We start from the raw sequence: 11,628 nt of genomic DNA, 5'->3' as shown, positions 1-11,628 counted from the left end.
TTTCTTTTCTTTTCTTTTCTTTTCTTTTCTTTTCTTTTCTTTTCTTTCACACACTCAACCATGGGTAAACATTTACTTATCATACAAAAGCATGAAGAATAAAAAACCCAAATATTTTTATATTAAGAACCACATGGTTTTGAATTAATGTGTATGGTCTAATTTTCAAATAAAATGGGACATCCGTCCCCATATTTATGCATTCACATAGGCAAACATAAGATTCATTTTGCACACCACAATGGGAGATTTGGACATTCTAGTACGTTTTCAATGCTAGAAAATTGGGATTTCGTTGAATTTCAAAAATAATATAGGGAAAATATAAATATGAAGGGTTTAGAAAAGATGAAGGGTAAGATCATTAGCTGGTACAAATCAGTATGGTTCTATTTATGTCAGTGGAGCTATGCCAATTTACACTAGCTAAGGATTTGGCCTGAAAGCAACATCTTCCTGGATAGACTAGAGAAATCAGGTGTAATCTGCTTTGAGGTAGGCTCTTTGAAGGCCTGTTGTCTTTGACTCTACATAGATGCTGTAGTTCTTGATGAAATTCTATCTCAGACTCATTTGTCTGCTTCAGATTTTATAGCAGTTTAACCATTACTACGACATTCCAAAGCAACTCTACAGGAGTTGGCATTGGATGGGGAAATTTAAGAATCAGAGATACATAAAAATCAACAGAAATCAGAATTTTAACTTAAAGATTGTTGCCATAACACTGACAAAATAAACCCATCTCTAGAATTGTTTCTAATCAGCAGTGAAGTTTTGGGAAAGGATATCATTTAATTTTACTCCCCTTGATAGAAGTAAAACAATTTGTCACCCTATGCTGAGTACTATTGATTAACATGTGACTATGATGACCTATTTTGGATCAGGAAGGCACTGAGAGATGTTTTAACTAGATTTACTTGTCGAAACTTGTGCTTATAATGACACTGTTAAACTCTCCATTATTGTGTGGAGCCCACTCATCAGTGTATGTTACATGTTCCCTTCTGTGCCTGATGCACAGAAGATATGGCTCTGTTAATGCTCTCCCATTGAGAACCTGGCTCCTTAGCTCAAACTGTGGAGATGTATGTTTTTAGCTCTGGTTTTTAGCTCTTTAATCTCTGATGCAGCAGTTTAGATGGTGACTGTCATATTTGCACTAAACCAAATTGTAAAATAGTTTGAATTTCTAATATTTTTTTTCCATTTGACACAAGGGGCCCTAGATTACTCCAGGGATGAATTTGGCCCAATATCTTTGATAGGAGCAGCATGAAAGAATTTGATGCCACTTTTTTATTAGTTATATTGAAATATAACTTAGCTGCACATAATCACTTTCATTTGTAGTCATAGTTTTGAACAAATGGGCTCATTTTAAGGAGGAATGTCGACATTAGGTACGGTTAAATAAGAAACTTATCCCAGACATTTTGAAAAGCATTAGAACATATGCTTAAATCCATCCTTATTCTGCCAAGCACTTAAGACCATGCTTATGTCTAAGCACACATTTAAATTCCATTGAAATCAGTGGGACTTAAGCACGTGCTTTGCTGAATAGACATAGACTGCTGAATTGAGACCCTAGAGAGGCTGCCGTATGAATTCCCTGTCCTGAAACACTTACAATATGGATTGCCTTAGACGCTCAAGCATTTAATGCAAAAGGTTTGAATTAAGAGACTGTGTGGTCTTGGTCAAAATTGTATGATTTGTCTTTGTGACTCTAGCGGCTCTGATCAAATATTGCAAAGCCATTAATAATATCAGGACAAATGCAGAGGACCATGTGCAAAGGTTTTGGCCAATTGCATAAAGGAATATGCCAGAAGTTAAAATGAGTCAAGGGTTTTTCTTGGTATTTAAGGTTCAGTGAAAAAGTAAGAGGGGCAGCAATGCCAAGAATTAACGCTGAGCTTGCCAATTGCTTCTTTAAGCGACTTTAGCCAACATGAGACTAAACAATGCATTAAATACACATACAAAGTAGCTGCAGTTAAGGAATCACACGTTAAGTAACAGCTTTTTGCTCAGTGTTAAAGTTGAGCTAGCACATTGATAAAGACTAACATCATGACAAGCTTTGTCATCTCTTTTGTCTAACCACTAATGAGGGCACACCTAATTTGAACTTTTAGGGAACCTACTGCACTCTCATTTGGATCTTTCACAAAGATGTACATGTGTGAAAGTTTGCCCACTGCTTCAGCTTCAGAGCAGCCAATCAGCTGATCACTGTGCTCAGTGTACTGCCATTGAATGAAAAGCAAATTTATTTTTATTATGGCTGGGAGACTCTCTAGGAGAACACAGTGGCACAAGCCCCCCAACCCTTTCCAATGTGGCAAAAATTGCAGCCTCTCTCTCATAGGCCCTGCTTCTTTTTAAGGCATTCCTCCATGTTTCTTATGAATGGCAGTAAAATGTAGGTCATCACACCAGGGATTGAATTGGGAACTGCAAAGATAAAAAGCATGAGCTGCTGCATCTTGAGCTAAACAGCCAAGACTCTATAGGTGGAGGTTGGAACAACTCATATCCTCTGTGGATTGGCACAGAGCAGGGATCCATAACACACATTCACTAGTGGGTTATATAGATACAAAAGAGGTATGTGTCAGATCCGATTTGATTCCACAATTATGTCAATCCAAAACTGCATGGTTTCCATGTTGTTACTACACAGGCTCATCTGTTTCACCAGGATATATTTTTGAAATGTCTATAAAACTTTCCCTAACACAGTTGAACATAGTACAGTAATTGCAACTTTTCAATGTTTCTTTTCAGGGCTTGTAATAGATCATTGCTTTCAGCTTGGGACATTTAGAGGAGTGAGCATCTATATGGTTATCATAGTCCCCCCCAGCTACGGGAGAGGTATGGAATGCAATGCAATTCCATCTGTTGTAATTACATTGATGAATTCTGCTGTCAGGCCTAAACATCCTAAAGCCATCTTAAAAGCAGACTTTGAGCAGCTATTGATTAACAGGGGGTGGGGAATCATTGTCCTGATACTTAGCAGCAGCACTGTGCCGGTCACATAACTACCTATAACTGGGCCAATGATTTCCTTCTCTGCAGGATACTGACTCCTTCATTTATACCTCCTTCCTACACAGCCTGGTAAGTGTGATGACAGGTCTGAGTATATGGATTCCTGCTCATTAATTCTTCCTGACTTCCTGGTGAACTGGGAGTTTGGAAGAATAATCCAGTATTCCCATGACATGTACAAGGGAGGGGGGATATCTCTGAGCATTCCCAGGGATACTGAATTGGTTTTGTTGTCTCAGTGGAAGAAAATCAATAGTAAAAATATGTCATAATAGTCCACACAGTGGTTGTCAAAGGCAATGGGAGGGCTGGATACTGGGAAAACCTAAGTCTGCCCATCCCAGTTATCAGAGAGACAAGGTGGGTGAGGTAATATCTTTTATTTGACCAATTTTGATTGGTGAGAGAGACAAGCTTTCGAGCTCTTCTTCAGGTCTGTGTAGCTCCAAAGCTTGTCTCTCTCACAAACAGAAGCTGGTCCAATAAAAAATATTATCTTAACCCCCTTGTCGCTCTAATATCCTGGGACTTTCACAGCTACAGCAACACTGAATACATTCCTCTTCTGAAATTCTTTCTTCTATGTAAGGAAGCATGTGTTAGATCATTATTCATTCTTTGAAGAATGTCGGAAGGGCTTCACTATGCTAGGTCCCTAACTTTAGCTTCCATTTGTATACATGGCCCCAGGTACATATTACATCTAAATTGGGCCTGAGAAATTAGAATGGCTCATTAAATTATCTAACCATCTGAAAGGCCATTTATTTTTTAACACTTATATGCACCTTTAACTAAATTAACCATCCATGTTTGGGAATGTGGCAATGCATGTTTCTTAAAGAAGAAGGAACTGAATTGAAAACAATGTGACTTGTTTCCTAGAGCAAATTGCACATGCTCTCCTCTCCCAAGCTAGTGCAATTTATTCATAACATAGACATGTGAGCTAGAGTAGACTGAATTCTGTTATTCTCTTTGAATTATATAAAGAAACAAAGACATAATCTCCTTTTAGAGAAATCGACAGAATAACTCTTACAAGAAGAGTAGAACACTTACAGCAAAATTCTCCTCCTCTGATCTGTGCTGTAGCTCTCTGGAGCATGTTCTGCTTCTATTCTTTACCTTTGAAGTCTCTAGTGAAATGTGAATGATGGAAGAATAATCTTCCTATAACACTATTTTCCTGAGCAAGTTACACACAGATTTATCAGTTTGCCAGGCGAAATAAGCACGGGGTCTACAATGTATGAACCTGAAATAACAGGATGTGAGAATACAAGGTCTACGTTGCCTAGAAAGCTATAACAAGGAAGGATGATCTTGTGGTTCACGCACAAGACTGCATCAGGACGAGATCTGTGTTCTATACCTGACTCCGTTACAGACTTCCTGAGTTTCCTCGGGCAGTCACTTAACTGGTTTGGTTTCAAGCTAAAGCAGGTGACTCTTGAAGATGTCAATTGAGTTGTTTGTGTTCATTCTAACCGAAACTCTGAGTGACTCATAGATATCTTAACCCATATTTACTGAAACAAGGGGAAAAGTCTTCATTGACTGCAAACCAAAACTGCAGAATTCCACCTCAGTGTAGCAATAATTATCCTTGTAACTTCCTGCTTACATATGGTAATATCTTAAACGAAAGGGAGGGTGGTTCAGGGAGTATAATAATTTGAAACAGAATCCTTAAACTCAAGATCACTAGGGCTGAAAGTGAAATGAGTGATCACTGCTGACTAATACCTTACTTTTATGTTTACCCCTAAGAAACCTAAAGAGCTATACATACACTGGGTCACATTGTGTGGCATTAGTTGCTACAGTTGCAGTAAACAGATGCAGTGGTCCTTTGCACAAGCAACAGAAATTCTGCATGTGGAGAAAAGACTGGTAGTGAGTATGCACCGGATTGTCACACCATTACAGGGGCCAGCACATGCTTCTCACAGTATTGTCCTCAGCTGCCAACCAGTTTGGAAGGGGAACGGTACATGGTCACAACCTGCAATGACATTATGGCCCTCCTCAAACTCTTTCTTAGTGAACTCAGAGTGTGGGATTCGGGTTGCCTATTAGTGCAGGAACAGAAGGAGGACATGCAAAGCTCCCTATACTTCCTCTGCCCATGTCAGAAACCATTCAAGAGAAGCCAGAATATGGGCTTTTATTAATCTACCACTTCATGGAATGTAGCAGCTGTTGAACATTACTGGATTTAGTGTTTAAAGCAACATGTGTCATAGGATGGAGAATTGACTGTCCCTTCAGGGCAGATCCCAGTGTTTGCATGGGCAGCAATTGGATGCCATGTTGATAGGCACTCTAGAAATTCTGATAAATAGCTAGTGATAGGTAGATATGAAGCACAATAAAGGAGGATTCAATTACATGCATGCAGGGAGGTAGACTGACTTCCCAAACTACAGTTTGGACAAGCCAGTGGGGCTAATTTTTCTTCTCTTGTAAAACATGAGATAGGATCTTTTCAGTGATTAGGACTTCTCTTAGTCTCATCCAAAGGATGGCACCTTCCTAATAGAATACTTCGTCACTGGCTCGATACTGACTCCCAGGGAAGAGTACCACTTATTGAATATGCATCTCCTGCAGCAGTTTGTTGTTTTCCTTGGAGCTCTCCCATCCAAATACCAACCAGGCCCAAACCCGATTAGTACACTAGTTCTAACAAAGTAGCAACAGAAGGTGATGTGGTTGAATTGAAGGATTCAGTCTAGTAGCTAATAGACAGGTGCTCACATCATAAAACTGCCATCATAGTAAGTACTATTTAGCACTCTTGAGAGCATTCTCAGGAGAGAACGCCAAAGATAAAAGCAGCGTGTGGAATGAACTACCCTCTCAGCCCTAGAGATGGTCCTACCGGATCAGGGTTGAGGCACATTGGCAGAATGGTGTGGGGAAGCTTGCATTGCTGCTGCCCATGCTGTGTTTGTTCTGTGAATAAGCAGAAGACTTCAGTCTGCCAAGCTATCAATACAAAGCCTATTATGAGCACTGCATTCACTTAAAATACCGTGGTGTTTAATACTTAACCATTAGTTAAAAGTTTGCTTCTCCTCACTGGTAATGAAGATAGCCTAGGTACATGTGCTGTAACTAAACACTTGGCTGTGCTAGTAAATGGAAATTTAAATTTACATATAATTACGAACACAACCCCCCATCCCATATTAAAAGAACATTATAAAGGTTGCAAAATCAAGCACTCAAAAGTGCCAGAATTAAGTTACCTATGCCCTTTGCATATGCATTATGTGACAGTGTTTAATTACATAGTCACCATACTGCTTTTGCCACAGGACTCCTGCCTCTTTCAATGAATAGGATGGACTGTGCTCACATAGTGAGCCTCTATTCAATATTTTGTTTTCTCCCCATTGTTCAATCGGTGGACCTAAGCCTTATTTACTTCACACTATTCAAACCTTGCTATGAAGAAAGAATTATTAATTTCCTCATGGGTTTTTCTATGGCGCTCATTACTATAATCTAAGTACTTCACAAGCAATTAATTTATCTTCACAAAACCTCAGTAAGGTGATGGGGTGGTATTAGCCCCATTTTACAGATGGGGAAATGAGGCATAGTGAGACTGAGGTAAAAATATCAATTAATTTTGGGGGCCCAATTTGAGTCACCTAGGACCTTTAGCATTATTAGAACTATATATTCAAAGGAGAGCTGCCATTGACTTTCGTTGCAGCTGTGAGGAACCCTGTACTCTAGTGAGTTCAGACTGTTCTGCCTATTTCCTCCCAAGTTTGAATGCTTCTGCCCTGTCCCTATCCCAGTCCTGTCTCTTCCCCACCCTGGCTCCTCATCCCAGTCCCATTCTCCTCATCTAGCCAGTCCCAGACCTCTAGTGCACAGCATCAGAATTTAGATGATGAAAGTCAATTTGAGAAGTTACCAACTTTTCAATTGAGATGTTGCTATGGAATGTTGGCTCTGGTGAACTTAGTAAGCATGTAGCCCCTTTTATTACATACATAGACCTAAACATGTAACCTATTCTCAAATGAGGCTTGGTGAAATAAAAGATCATTTTGCCAAAATGGTGCATTATAGGCTTTGAGCCTCCTCAAGCTCATGGGGTTTTCCACTTGTACAGACCTATGAAGATTCACAGGAAAAGGGGAATGACCTCTGAGCTCTTCCCTCAAGCTACCTCTTCCTTGCACCCACTGAGGTCTTCCTTTGGGACCTGATCCAAAGCCCATTGAAATCAATGTAAATGCTTCTATTGACTTCAATTGGCTTTGGATCATGGTCCTCTGTGGCAGCAGTAGTCCCTTGTAACCAGCCCCAACAGGTTTGCTGAGTGGAAAAGGCAGGGAAGTGTTGAGTGATAGTATGTGTATAAGAGACACCTTACTTATTTTAGTCTGGGGAGAGCAGTGTTGGGCTGGTTGAAAAAAAAATTGATCTAAACTGTTTTTCAGTAGAAAATTTTCATGGGAAGTGCCTGCTTCCTGTGGAAAATTTCAACTTTTTCTTGAAAAACCCAAAACAGGAAAACCAAAAAGTTTGGTTTTATTTTTCCACAGGGGAGAATAATAATCTGACCAGCTCTAGAGGCATGGTAACTTGGAGCAAAAGGAGAACTGGGACGTGTTAACCCATAGAGTTTTAAGTACTGAGGGTCAACATTTTCAGGAGCTCTTGAAGATCTCATAAGTCCTCCAGGAGCCCAAGGTATAGTATGTTCTTAATATTCCTTAGGGGGAATAAATCTCAGACAAAATCTTCATTGTTAAAGTAAAAGTTGTTAGAGTAAGTAATAAACATTAGAACAATAAATATCAAGAATTTTATACTTAAAAAATAGAAATAATAAGGAAAGTTTTAATTTAATTAATAGGTTTAATTACTCATATAATTCAACCATTTGAACTACTCAAAGAGTATAATTATCAATGGTTCACTATCAAACTGGGAAGATGTATCTACTGGGATCTTGCAAAGGTCTGTCCTGTGTCCAGTACTATTCAATATTTTCATTAATGTGTTGCATAAGGAAGTGGAGAGTGTATGTATAAAAATTACAGATGGCACCAAGATGGAAGAGGTTTCAAGCACTTTGGAGGACAGGATTGGAATTAAAAATTTCCTTGATTAACTGGAAAATTGGACTGAAATCAACAAGATAAAATGCCATAACAACAAGTGCAAAGTGTATTCTTAGTGAGGAAAAATCAAATGCCCAAAACAATATGGGGAATAAATGGGTAGGCAGTAGAACTGCTGAAAATGATCTGGGGTTATAGTGGATCACAAACTGAATATGAGCCAACAATATGATGCAGATGCAAAAAAGTCTGATATCATTCTGGGGTGTATTATTAGGAATGTCATATGTAAGACACAGAAGGTAATTGTTCCACTGTACTCAGTAGTGATGAGGCCTCTGCTGGAGCACTGTGTCTGATTTTGGGCATTATACTTTAAGAAAGATGTGAACAAATTGGAGAGAGTCCAGAGGAGAGCAACAAAAATGGTAAAAGATTTAGAAAACTTGTCCGGAAAGAATAAAAAACTGGGCATGTTTAGTCTTGAGAAAAGATGATTGAGTAGGAACCTGATAACAGTCTTCAAATATGTTAAGGACTGTTATAAAGAGGACTGATTAATCCCATTGCTCCTTGTCCAACCTTCAGTGGACCTGGAGAACAATTAATCTGCAGTAAGGGAGATTTAGGTTAGATAGTAGGAAAAACTTTCTAACTATAAGGATAGTTAAGTACTGGAAAGGTTACAAAGGGAGGTTGTGGAATGCCTGTTATTGAAGGATTTTAAGAGCAGGTTAGACAAACACCTGACAGGGATGGTCTAGGTATAGTTAATCCTACTTCAGTGCAGGGGGCTGGTCGATATGACCTCTGAAGGTCCCTTTGAGCCCTATATTTCTATGATTCTATGATACTTCCAGAAAAATGTAAGCATGTAAAAATTAACATTAAACATTACAATTACAGCCTCAACTCCGACCCCAGGACATAGCTTTCAAAAAACATAGCACTTCAATTTTTTAATTATAGAAAGATAGTTATAAACATTTAAATAACAGTGTTGAAAGATAAAGCGCTAACAGATCTACAGTAACTATAATCCCTTGTACCAAAATACAGAAACAACACATTCCAAGGTCTATTGAACAAACAATTTCTATCAGAATATTGATATTTTATAATTATCAAACTATGCAGCCATTGTGCAAAGAAGAATGTTGCATATTTAATACATTTAACATATCTTTGTACAGTACACCTTCTACTGTGGTAATATATAATATCTAAAATAACACCATGTTTTCACCGTTCATTGTACTTATATATCTGACTTCCTTTGCCATACCATAGCAATTAGATAAAATACAAAATAACTGTATGAAATTAAAAAGAAAAAAGAAAAAAGGGGTCAGAGGGGTTGTTATTGGAATACCTAATGTTTATTTTCACTTGATTTTCATTAGGCAGTATAATCACTATAAAGGTATTCATATCTTTAGGTACAATGACATCATTATAATTTTGTATGCTTTAATGAATAGGGTTGGTTTTTTTACCTGTAGTGTTCTTGGTTTTTGTTTTAATGTTTATATTTCTTACTGTAGGAACCCTAATATTAAGTTGATGAGGTTATTTTTATTTCTGGGAATATAATATTTTAAAACTCATGAACAGGCTACACCTCATAAATGTATTTTATGTATGAACTTCCATCAGATCATTAAATGTATTTTAAACTATGTTTACAATAGATAAAAGAGCTTCGATGTCCGTCATTACTGTTGGTGATAGATGTATATTCAGGAGATGTACAGTACATTCATTAGCCTTTTATGAAAACCTTTGAAAGTGGGAGAGAGGTTTTAACAGTCTTTGTAGGTCACAATAGGAATGGGTTAACTATTTGGAAAAAATAATAGGTGTCTCAAAGTTCAATCCAGACGTTGAACCAAAGCTTTAAGGTCCAGGTTGGTAATAACCTTTCATCTTTCTAACCCGTAGTTGTTTCCTTAGGGCCATACACCCCATACAACATTGGGAGTTGTTCTTATGACCTGTGCAGCTCCAGAACATATGAATTTTGAGGACAGTGGTTGTATATAAGTAGAGACCTGATGTATTTGGTGTGATATCACCAAAGCTATGGAAAGCCTGAAGGAGACCAGGGAGAAGGATATTTGGTGTTGGAGATCACAATAAAAGCATGAAGGAGATAGAGATAACCATGTCAGAAAACTGATTGTGCTGGGGAGAATGGGGAAGAAAGAGAGGAAGTGACTTCATTATTGAAGCGAAGTTGGGGATGGCTGGGAAGAAAAGGAAGGACCTGAATAGACTGAAAGGATGGAGAAAGTTTCCAAAGATTTGGAGCTTCAAGTAAGTGTCCAGAATTGAGGCACTTTATCTGAATCTTTTGTGGTTTTCCCAAAATGAAGGCTAGTAAAGGCACAGAGTGAGCCTCACACCAACTAGAGTAACCTCAGCAGACGCTGAATGGCTTTTCTTTAGCAAATCACTGAAAGTTTCATTAGAGGCCACATGTCTTTCAGTGGACTCAACAGCTGCAGTCTGAGTAGTTACCAGACTGACATGCACTCGACATGAGTAAATGTGGAAACTTTGATATTTTGAAGTGTATCAGTGGTAAAGCCAGAATATCTCGATGCACTGGAATCTTAGAATAAGCCAGCTTTCAAGTAGGAAGTGACACTGAAATTCCCTCTGTTTCATAGCTCTGCTCTTTTTGAACTGTAGACCACCTGTAATTGTTTAGTATCAGAGGGGTAGCCGTGTTAGTCTCTATCCACAAAAACAACGAGGAGTCCAGTAGCACCTTAATAGGCTGACTAGATAGCAAGTGTCAAAAATCAGGACAGGATGTGGGGGGTAATAGGTGCCTATGTGAGAAAAAGACCCAAAAATCGGGACTGTCCCTATAAAATCGGAACATCTGCTCACCCTACACCTTAAAGACTAACAGAAAGCTTATGCCCAAATAAATCTGTTAGTCTTCAAGGTACCATCGGACTCTTCATTGTTTTTGTAATTGTTTAGGAAGCTATAATGGGTTTGAATCACCACTGCATTATTCCGGTTTCATACCAAAGAAGCTAAGTCAGTGAAATATTGCAGTGGTCTATCAAGGCCAATTTTTGGGATTTTGCTCAGAACAGGAACTCATGCGCTAACTTATGTTCAGCCTCATAGTCCATTCACTTGAACTGTTGGCTGTATTTGTGATTATTGTTTTTTATTATCCCCATGCAAATTAATTTTGTCTTCGTCTGAACTGATTTGATGTAGTGTATGGATATTTGGATGTTGTAACTTTCTGCCTGCTGCCTTCCAGATTTCCTCTCTCAAACCAGATGTTGGAGTGTAGTGTGTTTTTAACATGATGTGATATGTACTTAACTTGTTTTCTATTGCCTGATATCTTAGTACATAGAACAAATTGATACATTCATGTACCACTGCACCTACTACGCTGCCACATGGACCTATCAGGTCTAGCATGTCCTGT

The 11,628-nt window shown here is 38.5% G+C and overlaps 1 protein-coding gene across 1 annotated transcript in view; it reads right to left on the bottom strand.

Annotated features, from left to right (window-relative positions):
• The window catches only part of IGF1 (insulin like growth factor 1), a 79,330-nt gene that overhangs the window by 63,510 nt on the left and 4,192 nt on the right, over positions 1 to 11,628 (bottom strand). The gene's annotated exons all lie outside the window — the stretch shown is intronic.

The sequence above is a fragment of the Terrapene carolina genome, unplaced genomic scaffold (genome assembly GCF_002925995.2).
Source record: "Terrapene carolina triunguis isolate 2854851 unplaced genomic scaffold, T_m_triunguis-2.0 Scaffold247, whole genome shotgun sequence".
Lineage (NCBI taxonomy): Eukaryota > Metazoa > Chordata > Testudines > Emydidae > Terrapene > Terrapene triunguis.
Note: the sequence above shows the minus strand (reverse complement) of the source record. Positions and strands in the feature narration are given on the sequence as shown.